The 15765-nt window shown below is 37.1% G+C and overlaps 1 long non-coding RNA gene across 1 annotated transcript; it reads right to left on the reverse strand.

Annotated features, from left to right (window-relative positions):
- Positions 1-1988: 1988 nt before the first annotated feature.
- LOC125471441 lies at positions 1989-2706 on the reverse strand. The gene is made up of 3 exons (XR_007253627.1): positions 2531-2706; positions 2155-2318; positions 1989-2004 (listed from the first exon to the last, which is right to left on the reverse strand). It is a non-coding gene; the product is annotated as an uncharacterized LOC125471441 (long non-coding RNA).
- Between the last annotated feature and the right edge of the window lie 13059 nt (positions 2707-15765).

Here is a 15765-nt window from a genome sequence, read left to right on the forward strand (position 1 = left end):
ATGAGGATATTGTGTTACTTGAAGGGAAGTACAGGTAAAGAAATTCTGTTTAAGAAAAATGAGCATTTCAGAATCGAAGGGTGTACCGATGCCGACTGGGTGGGTTCGGTAGATGACCGACGCTTAACATCAGGATATTTCACTTTTGTTGGTGGTAATCTAGTAACATGGAGAAGTAAAAAGCATAATGTAGTAGCTCGTTCAAGTGCAAAAGCAGAATATAGATTTATGGCTCTTGGTATTTGTGAACTATTGTGACTTAAGTTTCTATTACAAGATTTGGGGGTCAACCATAGTCCGCCGATGAAGTTATTTTGTGACACCAAAGCTACTAGGGATATTGCTCATAATCCGGTACAATATGATAGGACAAAGCATGTGGAGGTTGATAGGTTCTTCATTAAAGAAAAATTGGAGAAAAAAGTAATTGAATTGCCCTCGATTAGGACCAAGGATCAAGTGGCTGATATACTCACAAAGGCCAATTCTAGTGACAAGTTCTCAAGTTTCTTGGACAAGTTGGGCATGTGTGACATATATGCACCAACTTGAGAGGGCGTGTTGACTTGTATAATATTTTCCTTTAATTCTAGGATTCCTATAATATTGGGTTTCCTAGTTTAGGTTGTAGATTGCTTGTAATTATTAGGGGTGGGCATAAAAACCGCCAAACCGCAAAACCGCATCGAACCGTAAGAAAAAAAACCGAAAAAAACCGTGTTGACCGGAAAAGTCAACTTTGAGTGAAAAACCGAACCGAACCGTTCAAACCGGTTCCGGTTCCGGTTTCGAATGACCAAGAAGCGATCGAACCGAACCGAACCGTTTTAATAATAATAAATAAATAAATTATATATACACACACACATGTCGTGGTATAATAAGTTGAAAAAATTGGTTTCATTAAATTGCAAAGCAGAGGATCCTATCCCAATTAGGGTTCATTTTCACTTACACACACACGGAGACACCTTCACGGCTTCACCTTCACGCACGCCGCTCATTTCAGATTTCCCCCATTCCTATTCCTAAATCCTGATTCCCCCATTTTAGATTTCACACAGATATTGTCATACTGAGACCGAGTCTGCCAAAGCCCTCCGTGGTGTCCGTGCCAGTGCCGGTGGCAACCACATACACTGAAGCCTGGGTAAGTTTGTAGCTTTTCAAAGGGATAGGCATATAAGTTTAATTTGTTTGGAATTGGAAAATTCTGCTGCTTGTTAATTTTATGGTTCTGTGGTGGATTCGTAGTTCAATTTTGGTTGAGAAGTTTGGATTTTGAATTGTGAGGTAATGTGGGAATTGTTCTCAAATTTGGAGGTGATTTGATTGTTGTCGACCCCGGCGACCCCCACTCACGACCTCTCATCCTCAACTGTGACGGCCCTGATCATCCCTCCTTCGCGACAGCTCACGGCACTGACACTTCGTCCTCCGTCCTCCCTCCTTGGTATTTTCTCTATCCATATCTAACTGTACTCTGTACATGCTTAAAATACTTGGTGAAATTGCAAAGGTCATGTGCGTTTCTGGGTTCATACTGGGTGAAATTGCAGCCCATTATAGAGATTTTTTTTTCTCTTACATTACATGCCCACATGTGAATGTGTAACCTGTCGTATCCTATGAGCTAATGGTTGCTGACGATGTTACATTTGCATTTGGAAGAGAGTGTTGTGATGCCATTCTGGTTGACATGCAATATGATTACCAACTAGAAAACCTTACATTAGTTCAAATCATTACACTAACCGTACAAGAGAAGTTAAACTGTAAATCATATTGAATCATGAGGAGAAATAACCCTGCAGAAAATTTTCATGCGCATAACTGATAATAGTATTGCTTTGAATCAACATGATCATTTAAATTTTAAATATTGACTGGTCCATGAATTTTTCTTAAGGAAATCAGATATTAGACTACACTATGTGTAAATTAAATTCATGGAAACACAATTGTGTACTTGCATCCATGCCTATTACCTGCCATAAAATACCCCTATTTGGACAAAGTACATAAAGGTGAAAAAGTTATCAGAATGCAGCTGACAGGAAATATAACTGCCAATACAAATCAGTACACATATTAAAAAATTGTGGGGGGTGGGGGGGGGGGGTGTTGGAGAAACTGGGACATGGAGAAGCATACTTTGATGCTTCCTCGTAGCTAAAGAACTTGACTGCTGAATTAGGGACTATGCGAGCACAATTAGTTCCATTGCCTTTAAACAAGCCTCTGAAACCCTCAGTCCTCCATATGTACTTCAAGCCCTGAATCGTCCCTTTGTATTTAATACTATGAGGGTTTTGAACCTGCATTTATGGAAGATGCAAATCCAATTTAGTTTGACTTAACATAAAATGCTTAGGTCCTCGTCAACCCCACCCACCCCGGTACCCCAAAAAAAAAGAGTATTGATTAACATGCATTCAATTACAGTGATAAAGGTTTCATAAACAGAGTATTGACTAAGGATCAAATGGTACATCACCAAATTTCCCGTAAGTGCAAATAAGAGAAGTACCTGCAGCAAAATTTTTAATCTTTCCAATAGAGCAACAGCAGTTCGTGACCTGCACCGGGTAGTCAATACCAGATAGAGAAGCGTAAGGTTTGAAGTTCACCCACATCACTCTTGTTGCATGTAACACAACACAACAATGCCTATAGACAACTACATTCATGCATAACACATAACTATTTGTTCTTAACACTCAATTATCTAAATTAACACAAATTAACATGTGCATTCATGGAGTGTGATGCATTATATATACAAATTACAAACAAATAAGATCTTGTACGCTTTAATCAATTATGTTATTAGGTGTAGTGTATGACCTTACTTTTGTTGGTTAGGTTTCGGTCAGGTGCATTCATAATTCAACAACTCCATATGTCTAGCATGTTGTATCAGTCTTCATTTCTTTTGTCAAGGTTGAGGTTAGGTGCTGCATATTGGAAATTTAAACAATTTCCAAGTCCAACAGTAGCATCTGCATTGCTTAAGTTTAAGTTTAACAGTAGCATTTTTATTTTTGTCTATTTTAGGGATGACGAACCAATCAACATCACATGGTTTTTGTTCTTCTGTTGCATCTGTTTCTTCATCATCGCCTTCGTCATTATCGGGTTCAACACCATCACCACCAATTGAAACCCAATCCCAACCACCAACTCCACCACTATCACCAACTCAAGCACAATCACCAACTCAACTGAGTGTTATTCCTCCATTGCCTCCTCTTGGCTACAGTAGGCGTAGGTCAACGGTGTGGGAGCATTTTGTGGAATACGATGACATAGAAAACATTGTGAAGCCGGATGGGACCAAAGAAACAATAATTAGAAGGAGAGCTAGGTGTAAGTACTGTTCTACTACCTTTGCAGCTAACCCTTCTGGAAATGGTACTTCAACCATTAGAAAACATATTGAGGGAGGAAGATGTAAAAGTTACCCGGGAAAAAATCTAGATAAAAGGCAAAAGACTTTGTCTTTTGATGATGGTGTTGGTACTCTTATGGCTAGGGGGAATACGAAAGAGGATTGCATAAAGGCGTTGGTACAAATGGTTGTTTTAGATGAGTTGCCGTTTACACATGTTGAAAGGAGAGGGTTTAGGTTTTTCTGTAGTGTTGTTTGCCCTCATTTTTATCCACCATCTCGTAGGACACTTGCGAGACACTTTGTCCTCATGTTTGATGAAATGAAAGCAAAATTGAAAACAGAGTTAGCCTTACATAGAGTTAGCCTCACAACCGACACCTGGACAAGTATTCAAAAGGTAAACTACATGGTAATAACGACACATTTCATAGATAGTAATTGGAAGTTGCACAAAAGAATACTAAACTTTTGTGTCATAGCTAATCACAAAGGGAACTCCATTAGAAAACTTCTTGAGGTTTGTTTGCTAGAATGGGGTTTGGAGAATGTTCTAACCATCACGGTCGATAACGCTTCTTCAAACAAGGTGGCAGTAGAGTATTTGAAGACAAAGATGTGTCATTGGCAAAATTCACGAATGATACTCAAGGGAAAACACATGCATGTTAGGTGTTGTGCTCATATTGTTAACTTGATAGTTCAAGATGGTTTGAGAACGTTAGATAAATCCATCTTAGCTATTAGGAATGCGTTGGTGTATGTAATGTCTTCTCCACAAAGGGTGGAAGCTTTTAGGAGTTGTGTTAAGAAGGAAAAAATTGAATGCAAGGGTCTTGTTTTTTTAGATGTGCCAACTAGGTGGAATTCCACCTATTTGATGTTAACGAATGCTTTGAAATTTGAAAAAGCTTTTGTGAGAATGGGAGATGATGAGATTGCATACTTGTCATGGTTTGGTGAAGATTTGCCGGAAGAAGAAGAACGGGTGGGTGAACCTTCCAATGGTAAAAAGAGGTATGGGCCACCAAATATGGAAGATTGGAGTAATGCTGCTATTTTTGTGAATTTTTTGAAAGTGTTCTATCAAATGACATTGAAGATGAGTGTTACTTTGCATCCGGCTTGTCATATTACTTTTTCTGATTTGCTTGCAATTGATGAAGAGATAGTTGATTTGTTCATCGAAGAAGATGTGTTATTGACTCAAACCTACACAAGCTTGATATTGCATGAAATGGCACGAAGCATGAAGGTAAAATTTGATAAGTATTGGGGTGATCTTGTTAAAGTGAATCCTTTTCTATTTGTCGGACTTGTGCTTGATCCAAGATATAAACTGGGTTATGTGCCACATATTTTGAAGCGTCGTGGGTGTAGTATTGATGAAGCCATGGCTAAAAAGGATGAGATAAAAAGCCTAATCTTCAAACTATATGATGAATATGTTCCTTCTTCCAACCAACCAAGTGGTTCTAGTGCTAGTAGTTGTTCTAATACTACTAGTACTATAGCTACTATTGGTGGGGCTAATCCAACTCAACATGGAAGGGGGAAAAAACGAGCTGAAATGGATGAAAATTGGATAAAAGAAGTTGAAGCAAGTAATGCCGTGTTCTCGAACCATGAGTTTGATAGGTACTTGTTAGATCGCAATGAAAAAGTGGAAGTAGGTCAAGATTTTGATATTTTAAATTGGTGGAAATTGAATGGTGTTAAATACCCAGTGTTGACACTAATTGCAAAGGAAGTTCTTGCAATTCCGGTCTCAACGGTAGCTTCAGAATCTGCCTTTAGCACGGGAGGAAGGATTGTGAACTCATATCGTTCTTCATTGACTCCTCTAATGGTAGAGAGGTTAATTTGTACTCAAAATTGGTTGATGTCAAATAACATCTCAATTTTAGACGATGAGACAATCTTGGAAGATATAGAGTTTTATGAAGCACTTGAAACAGGTATGAATATTTATTTTTCATTACTTTGTTTTTGTTTTTTCTCTTGTATTATTGCATGCTTACTTTCTTATTTTCTAATGAGTTCTTAATTTTTATATGTTCTAGAAAAAAGGAATGGTGGCACATCTAGCAATAGCATTGCGGATTCATAAACTATTCAATCCTAACTTATCACCTTTTACTAGTGATGGTATGTATGTAACTTTAATTTTTTTAGCACCTTCCTTGTCACCTTTTCTCCTTAATCTTTCACTTTTATATTTTCCCTTTTGTTAGTATTGAATCTATTGATAGTTAGTGGAATTTATAATTTACTCTTTCAATCAGTGGCAGTCAAAATGCATATTTTAAACCTGCAGATGGCAGTCAAAATGCATAAGATTTTGTTTAAATTTGTGTGTGGCAGTAAGTTGAAATTTGTGTGTGGCAGCAAGTTGCAATCTCTGTTTCTACTCTGATTCTATCTTTCGTAAACTATACTGGTTTAACTATTGTTGGATATGTTGCTGTTCTTCTCGCTGTCGCTTCCCCTTCGCCTTTTATTTTGATGTGTTTGATTACCATTCCGAAGATTCATCCTCACCGTTGGTTGAGTCTCGGGCGGAAGGGTGTGGAGAAAGATTGGAACTTGTTCTTCAACACCCTCTTTTGGAATTTAAATTTTTGGGACAATGTGAGTACTTTAGCTCGGGAAGTAGATAACCCCCAAAAAACTTTTCCGGTGGCTCTTTTCATGGCGGTGATCTTTACTTGCTTGGCGTACTTGTTCCCGCTTTTTGCTGTTATTGGTTCGGTTAATGTGGATCAAACTAGATGGGGTTCTGGATTTCATGCAGAGGCAGTCAAAATGCATATTTTAAACCTGCATATGGCAGTCAAAATGCATAAGATTTTGTTTAAATTTGTGTGTGGCAGCAAGTTGAAATTTGTCAGCATATTCTGTTTAAATATGTGGCAGCAAGTTGAAATTTGCTCTCTGGAATAAGTTGTGTGATTCGATTATATGTTGTTTGATTAATTGATTGTGTACAGGAGCTGCTGCTTCCTGCTTGCTCTCTGAAGTTTGAAGTCTGAAAACCTGCAATTTGCTTCATCATTTTTTTGTTTGTTGACTGCGACTGATTGACCAGTGCATATGTATTTTAGTTGTCTTTTTTTGTTGACTTGGTGTCACTACCAAAGACATTTGCATTAAAAAAGATGTGTTGTATGCAACTTTATGTAATCAGTTTTAGAAGATGTATTTGAATGCATAATGATTTGGTGTTCAAATAATTTATTATTAGGAACCGTAAACCGGCAAGAACCGGATCGGAAGCGGTGTAGACCGAACCGTAATGTTCTAGTAATAAATTTAAGTGGAACCGCACCGAATCGAACCGTTAATATATTTCGGTTCCGGTTTCAGTTTAGGGGTGGAACCGCACCAAACCGCACCGTGCCCACCCCTAGTAATTATTCTTTCCATATTCTTTCCTGTACAGTTTCGACATCCTTATTGAGCTTCTACCTCTTTCTACACAAAGAAGCTTCACATCGTTGCATGATTAACTGCAAGCAGTTGAAGGCAAATTGGTACATATTGATCAGTTCAAGTCCGCTTCTATCGAGGGATCCCTCAGGTATCGTTTGGTATGCAGACGGGACGGGTCATAACGGAATGGGACGGGACTGGACGGAACGGAGCAGGGGAGTGAGGTGGAACGAAAATTCACCCAAAACTCGTCCCGTGGAACAGCTCGTTCCACCCGTTTTAGGCGCACCAAACGTGGACGGAACGCCTTGTCCCACTCTGTTCCGTCCCATCCCACGTACCAAATGGTACGTCAGATAACATCATACGAGGGACACTTTGTCGGGTCCACTCCTAATTTTGTTTCAATAATTTAAACCGTCATTTAATCCTTCATTCACAAATTGTCATTGCCAAAAGTTTAGACAAAAGAAGAACCATTAAGACATCTAATTGTAGGAAAAAAACATTTCAAGAAGGCAATGAAACGACAACCATTTGATTGAGAATGGTTTTGCATTTGAGAGATTTTTTTTGCATTGATAATTTTTTGGGGTAGGCTTAAGGAAATGGTTAGGATTATTGAACTACATTGCGGTGTGGGCCGTACAAGGGCATCCCTGAATTGAAGCTTTCTCTATGTGTGCGTTCGTCGTGTGGGTGCAAACAGGTATAGATATGAATGCGCGAACATTTGCGCTCGAGTATGTTCATAGGCGTGCAAATGTGTGAGTATTATCAGAAATGAAAGGATAACCAAAGCTTTGATATAAAGACATCAATGCCTTTTTCATTCTTTCAACAGCTGTTACCAAATTTCATGAGTTGTGTCAAGATCATATATGGAAAGGGAAAAGAAACAAATACTTCGTTGTTATACCACATTCTGAAGAGAAAGAAATTGCAAGAGCTGATACCTTTCTATTTCTATCTGATAGCAGTGAAATAACACACGAGACACGAGATCACTTTCATTGAGGCCGCTTGGTTGTTTCTGTAGATCCTTTCCTAAAACTTGAAAAACCAGAATTATATGCAGCATCGTGCCAGACCATTTCCATTTGAAGGAAGCAAATGAGAATATATCAGAAGAAACAACGCTATAAGTTGGACACTTCAATATGGAACACAAAGTAATAAAGAGCAAAGCAACATGCATCTCCAGTGATCACCGTGTCGCCTTCTTTCACACCAAGTTTTATAAGAGACTTGTTCATGCCACAAGCATCCAGAACATGTCAGAACCTTCTCCCAGAATCCACATACCTGTTCGAAAGCATTCATGACAAATTTTCCATGAGGATTGGAACAGCTAAAACAAGATGCAAATTATACTAAACAGCAACACTGAGGCATCATAATTAATTTGGAGAACATTGAATTATGCATGATCTGACTACAGATTATAGACGTAATTTGATGAGCACCATGTGTTCCGTGTGACGGTGTGAGACAAAAGAAAACCAATTAATACCTAAAACAAGGGTGCTACTTAGAGCCCTGCTACATGCACATGGTTACTTTTTTCTTATTTTTTTATGAAACACATAATTTTATAAAAAATGTATTGAACAATGGACTACCTGTGTCCTTTAAAACAATACAGCAATAAGAACAAACTGCTAACTATCGTACATAAAACATTGCATGCTATATTTCACTCCAGAACTTAAACGATAGCTCTCCAATATGAAAAAAATAGAGGAAAAAGGAATTTCCCGAAACTCAAAAGAGACTTAAGCCCTCATTGATGTCAAAAACCAAACTTTATCCCATAAAACCATCACTTCACCCCCCCTCCCCCTCCCCCCTCCGTCTCTTTTCCCCTTACCCCCTTCTTTATATCTAAAGACATTATGTGCTCATAAGCTATTCAAATTCGGGAAAATCTGTTGTGCTAGAGCACCAAACGGAACAAATAAAATGAAAGAAATAACTCTCAATTTATTAACTAATTGAGATAACAAATGTATAAAGAGAATCTCACAAATTGGCTCACCCAAATTATTTCTACATGAGCTCCTTTTATTACAAAACAAATGGTTTCCCTTCTAATACGTAAAGTCATAAACAAGTTTGTGATGGAGAGAAAAACAAGGATAACCAATACAAAGTAATTGACCAAGATTTATATTGAGCCACATGTCAACAATCTCCACCTTGGCGAGATTCATAATCACAAACATATATAGGAACACAGTATATGAGCTATGTACAAACAATGCTCTAACTTAGCAGGTTCAAGCACTTTTGTTAACATATCAGCTAGGTTGTCCATAGTTGGAACTTTCTGAAAAATAATCTTACTTTTGGACAAAATCTCACGAATAACATGAAACCGAACATCGATATGCTTTGTCCTCGAATGATAAATTGGTATTAGACAAGTGAATATCACTTTGACTATCACAATGTAGCTCCACCTGCTTTTGATAAATTCCTAGATTCTTTATCAGTCCATGTATCCAAATGGCCTCCTTTATAGCTTCCGCAATAGCCATATATTTGGCCTCCATTGTTGACAAAGCGATTGTGGACTGTAGTGTGGACTTCCAACTAACTGGCCCTTTGGCCATAGTAAATAAGTAGCCAGTAATTGATCTTTTTTTATCCAAATCTCCAGCATGGTCAAAATCAACATATGCAACCACAAAATTCTCAAAACTACTATCACTTTGCTGAAAACATAAGCAGACATCTCTAGTCTTATGTAGGTATCTTAGAATCCACTTAGTTGCTTGCTAATGTTCTTTTCCTGGATTATGCATATAGCGACTAACCAAATCAACGACATGAGCAATATCTGGTTGAGAACATACCATAGTATACATCAAGTCACCAACCAAATTAGAATATGGAATATTCTTCATTTGCAGCTTCTCTTTCATTGTTTTTTTTAGATAACAAAGCACTTAATTTAAAGTGAATAGCCATTGGAGTACTCATAGGTTTGGTGGCATCATTAATCCCAAAACGTTGAAGCCATTTACACAAATATTGTTTTTGTGTGAGATACACCAAGTTTTTTTCTCGATTACGAGTAATTTCCATACCGAGTATCTTTTTCGCTTCACCAAGATCTTTCATCTCAAACTTGTTCTTCATCTGTGCTTTCAACTTTTCAATCTCCTTAATATTCTTCGATGCAATTAACATATCATCAACATACAATAATAAATAAATGAAAGACCCATCTTGCAACTTTTTGAAATAAACGCAACGATCATATTGACTTCTTAAATAATGTTGACCTATCATGAATTCGTCAAACTTCAAATACCACTGTCTTGGAGATTGCTTCAATCCATACAAAGACTTCTTCAATTTACAAACCCATTTCTCTTTTCCAGTTACCTGATACCTATCAGGCTAAGACATGTAAATTTCTTCATCAAGATCTCCATGTAAGAAAGTCGTCTTAACATCAAGTTGCACTAGTTCAAGATCAAATTGTGCAACAAAGGCTAACATAATACGAATAGATGAATGCTTCACAACAAGAGAAAATACTTGATTATAATCAATACCTTTCTTTTGTGCATATCCTTTTGCTACCACTCGTGCTTTGAATCTCACATTGTCTTCTCATGGATGACCTTCTTTTTTAATATACACCCACTTGTAGCCAATAGCTCTTTTGTTGGGAGGCAATTGAATTAACTCCCAAGTGTTGTTCTTCACAAGAGAATTCATTTCTTTATCCATAGCCTTACCCCACTCTATATTTTTAGAGTTGTTCATGGCTTCCTTATAACTTTTTGGGAATTCTGCATTAATAATAGGAAGAGCATAAGCAACATAATCATTATATCTTACTGGTCTCTTTGTGTTTCTCTTGCCTTTACTTGTAGCAATGCACTCTATAACTAAAGGATGTTTGGTATGAGCCTCTTCTTCATCCTAGGAAGAGACATCTTCATCTTCTTAACCTTCATTTACTTCTTGTTCAATCAAAACAGGCAGTGGAGTAGTGGTAGCAATCTTTTCAAACTCCACCTCCTGAAAACTTCTCGTAGGAACTTGAGTTGTATCAACGCTTGTCTTTGAGTTGCTCTGTAACATAGAAGTTTCGTCAAAAGTCACATCTCTTCTGATTACAAGTTTCTTCAAATCTGGACACCACAAATGGTAACCTTTTGAGTTGCTTTGTAACATAGAAGTTTCGTCAAAAGTCACATCTCTTCTGATTACAAGTTTCTTCAAATCTGGACACCACAAATGGTAACCTTTGACACCGCTGTTAAAGCCCACAAAAATAGCCTCCTTGGCTCTCGGATCAAGATTACTTTGAGTTACATGGAAATAAACGAGACAACAAAAAATATGAAGAAAATCATAATCAGAAGCTCATTTTCTAGTCCACTTCTCAATAGGTGTTTTACCCTCAATTGCAGATGAAGGTAAACGATTGATAATGTGGCAAGCATATGTAATTGCCTCTGCCCAAAATGCCTTACTTAAACCAGATTGAGCCAACATACATCTAACATTTTCGAGTAACGTTCTGTTCAACCTTTTAGCAACTCCATTTTGTTGGGGAGTTCCACAAACAATGAAATGCCTTATTATATCTTCTTCTCTACAAACTCCGCAAAATGGATCAGAGGTGTATTCACCACCATTATCTAACCTCAAAACTTTAATTTTCTTACCAATTTGGTTTTCAGCCATTTTCTTTCAGTTTAAGAAAATATTTAACACCTCATCTTTGTGCTTCATTGTATAAACCCAAGCTCTTCTAGAATAGTCATCAACAAAAGTTACAAACCAGTGCTTACCACTCTATGATGCAATCTTGGTAGAACCCCAAACATCTAAATGCACATAATCTAGGATTCCTTTAGTTTGATGCATAGCAGTACCAAATTTAACTCGGTTTGCTTACCCTAAACACAATGCTCGCAAAAGTCAAGCTTGAAAGTTTTGGCTCCTTTCAGCAGTCCCTGTTTCACAAGGGCTTGAATCACCAACATGTCCAAGTCTCATATGCCATAACTTGGTATTGTCAGTATCTGGTTTTTCAGAAATTGTGGCTACACCACCTAAAACTGTTTTCCCCTGCAGGAAATATATATTCTTCTTTCGGATTCCCTTCATTGTAACAAAAGCACCTTTAGTAACTTTTAGAACACCATTTGACATATTTACATTAAACCCATTGATTTCCAAGGCACCCAAAGAAATTAAATTTTTCTTCAAAGCAAGACCATACCATGCATTAGATAACTCTCTAACGATGTCATCATGATGTTTCAACTTAATTGTTCCTACTCCCTTTTTATTACATGCATAATCATTACCCAATAAAACAGTTCCCGCCTTTACAACTTCTAGATTAGTAAACCAATCTCGATTTGGACACATGTGATGAGAACTACCAGAATCCAAAATCCATACATCATAATCATAAGCAGAAGTAACAGCCAAAGCATAATCAGATTCATCATCACTAAGTGCAACATTAGCATTGGTGTTTTTGTTATTCTTCTACAACTTAGGGCAATCCTTTATCCAATGTCCCTTTGTATGATAAAATGCACATTCATCTTTGTCTAGTATTTTTCTATTTTGTGAATTACCTCGTGGTCGAGACTGAGATCTTCTTCTGTTATTGAATCTTCGTCTTTCATTCATTCTGCCTGTAACAAACAAAGCATCTGATGACGTATTCTGGACTTGCTTATCTTTATGTCTAACTTCATGGATCATCAATGCATTAGACACATCTTCAAAATTTCTGGTGTCTTTACCATAAATTAAAGTAGTAGCTAAATGATCATATGCCTCAGGTAATGAATTTAACAAAATCAAGGTTTTATCTTCATCCTTGACATCTTTATCTAAATTTAACAAATCAGCGATTAATTTGTTAAATGAATCGAGGTGTGTAATCATTTTCGTACCTTTTTTGTACTGGAATCGGTACAACTGCTTTTTCAAATGGAGGCGATTTTCGATGCTCTTTGTCATGTACTTGTCCTCCAATTTTTGCCATAGCGACTTAGCTGATGTTTCTCGCATGACAAAATACTTTTGAGGTTTTGCAAGACATAAGCAAATCGTAGAGCAAGCCATTCGATTTAACTTATTCCACTTAGCTTCTTCCATATCCTCCAACTTGTCTTCTAACGTCAAGTCCAAATCTTGTTGAGCCAACACATCTTTAACCTCACATTGCCACATACCAAAGTTATTTGTTCCATCAAACTTTTCAACTTCAAACTTTGCATTTTGAACTGTTGTTTTTGCCAAATGCGAAACGTGTGATTCCGGCCAAGGATGCGTGCCTCCCGATTCCAGTTGAACAACCATCTTCGTCAAGCAAGTTTCAAATACAAAATTTGATACGGATGAGCCTAGTGGCTCTGATACCAATTGTTGTGCTAGAGCACCAAACGGAACAAATAGAATGAAAGAAATAACTCTCAATTTATAATTAACTGATTGAGATAACAAATGTATAAAGAGAATCTCACAAATTGGCTCACCCAAATTATTTCTACGTGAGCTCCTTTTATTACAAAACAAATGGTTTCCCTTCTAATACGTAAGGCCATAAACAAGTTTATGATGGAGAGAAAAAAAAGGATAACCAATACAAAGTAATTAACCAAGATTTATATCGAGCCAAGCGTCAACAAAATCTTCATCTTCAAGTGCTGCATTAGCACAAAACAATTGAAAAAGAAAGAGGTGGCTGTTGTCTGTTGATCTGATCTTCATTAATGCATCAATCCTCATTATATATTTTCTAACATACTACATCATAAAAACTGGTGGTTGTTCCTTCACTCTATTTACTTGCGAGATTGTCAGACTCACACCATTTATCTTTCCCCCTTAACATGCTCTATTCTTTTAAGAAGAAAGAGGAAACCAAACGAAAAGACTTCTATTAGTCATAATTTCATGATATGAATCCACAACGCAGGTCACCCATTATACTGCAACTTGAACTTTCCACTATAACCAATGGATAACGAAACAAATTTGATATCATAACAGATCAGACTTGTGATATCAAGAAAGCATACGATGAAAAATTATCACAGTGACACAGACATTAAAGAGTTTCTAACCTACCTCCAATTTTTCGTATGAGCAAAGCGTTGCAACCCAGATCCCACAACTTGCCAAGTATTGGTACTGCTGTCATGAGTGATCTCAAACTCATTAATAGACGCAATTTGCTGCTTATGCACCATCTCAGCCACATGATTCAGATTGACCGGGTCTTCCATGTCAAAACAAAGGAGACTTGTCAACACAGTGAACGAGTAACCTTAAAGCTTATTTATCCTATAAATACAAGCAGGTATGGATGTTAAAACATTAGTTAGCTGAAAATAAAAACTTTTAAGCTCTGCAGTGCTTCATAAAATAATTTCTCTTTCTTTCCCCTTATCTTCTTTTAGAACATATACAGAATTTTGTTTCTTACAACAATGTGAAAACATTTACAATAATGCACTCATCCCATTTCTCTTACGTTTTCAATCAATTCCAGCATCGCTTACATCTCTATAGTAAAGCTTACTTCCAAATTAAACAGTGACATATATATTTGTTAACCCGTCATCAAATCATCTATATAATAACATGTATAATCTAAACTACCCTATAGTCTGTGTGATAATGTGAGTATAAAACAAAATCCACAAGATAATATATGTATGCATTTAGATTCAGAAACCTTTTTAATACAGAAAAAAATAAAGTAAATAGACCTGGGAACTCCTCCTCGGCCACTGTATTTTCTCGTAGAAGCTCATAAGCAGCAGAGCTCACTTCATGAGTACCCTTTCTTTCCAATGCACTCATGCAAAAACACGAATCCCACGAGCTTCTAAATTTTCTTTGAATGATGACCAGTTTTCATATGCATCTGGAAGGTCCATTTTGTTAAATGCAACTACATAAGGCTTTTCAGCAATTTCAGGGCTAAACAGTTCCAACTCCAGATGAACTGCATCAAACTCAAATTCTGGCTTGTGAAGAGCCATCTACAACATGTATCTGAGATTTCCAGAAAGATGAAGATCTTTTCAATAACAAAGGTCTTGATAAAGAATAAAACAACCATGAGGATTCAACCACATGACTCCGCGTGCAAAGATGAACGCAACTACTAGCCCTTTACAAGTGTTTTCTTCATACACGAAGGAACTTTAAAGGGCGATGGAAGAGAGAGGAAAAAATAAAGAAGAATGAAATAAATTCTTGAAAGTAAAAACAACTAATGATCATTCTTTATTTTTAGTTTCTATTGTGCGTGCCCTTCCTTACGCGTTTTTTTACATCTCTCCCACCACCCTTCATCTACTTTTATTCATCTGTCATTTCTCTTTTGTATTTTCCTCTATCACTAACACAAAATCTAAAACCAAAATGGTTGTCAACAACATTCCCTTTATTTTGCTCATTCACTTTCTCACTCTTAACACCCTAATATTCTCCTCTCTTCTTATATACAACTGTTGAATATATGTCTTATATAAAACCGCACACTTGACAATAAGTGATTAAATTAGAACAATATCAATGTGGTTAGAAGTGGTCAATGACCCGTCTCTCTAAAAATTTGACAACAACTCCTAATCACACACGCATGTGTAATGTATGAGAAAGTGGAAGTTGAAATGATAAAGGGAAGGAAATTTTGGGTAGGGCAAACCCAAAATCTTGATGGACCCTTTTGCCCAAATTATGGCGGGAGACAGGGTGTTTTGTGGGTCGTGGCAGCTAAGGAAATCTACTATGGTCCTGTGTTCGGCTTCATATGAATTTGTCATGCATTCACTTAGTGAGCAGTCCCAATCAGAGAAAATATGTACAACTCAGTGAGTTATTGGACGATGAAGAAGTGGGTGAATGCATAGAGGCAATGTGGTTATGATAAGTGG

This window comes from the organism of the source record quoted next, unplaced genomic scaffold (assembly GCF_019419815.1).
Source record: "Pyrus x bretschneideri cultivar Hongxiangsu unplaced genomic scaffold, Pyrus_bretschneideri_v1 Contig6, whole genome shotgun sequence".
Classification (NCBI taxonomy): domain Eukaryota; kingdom Viridiplantae; phylum Streptophyta; class Magnoliopsida; order Rosales; family Rosaceae; genus Pyrus; species Pyrus x bretschneideri.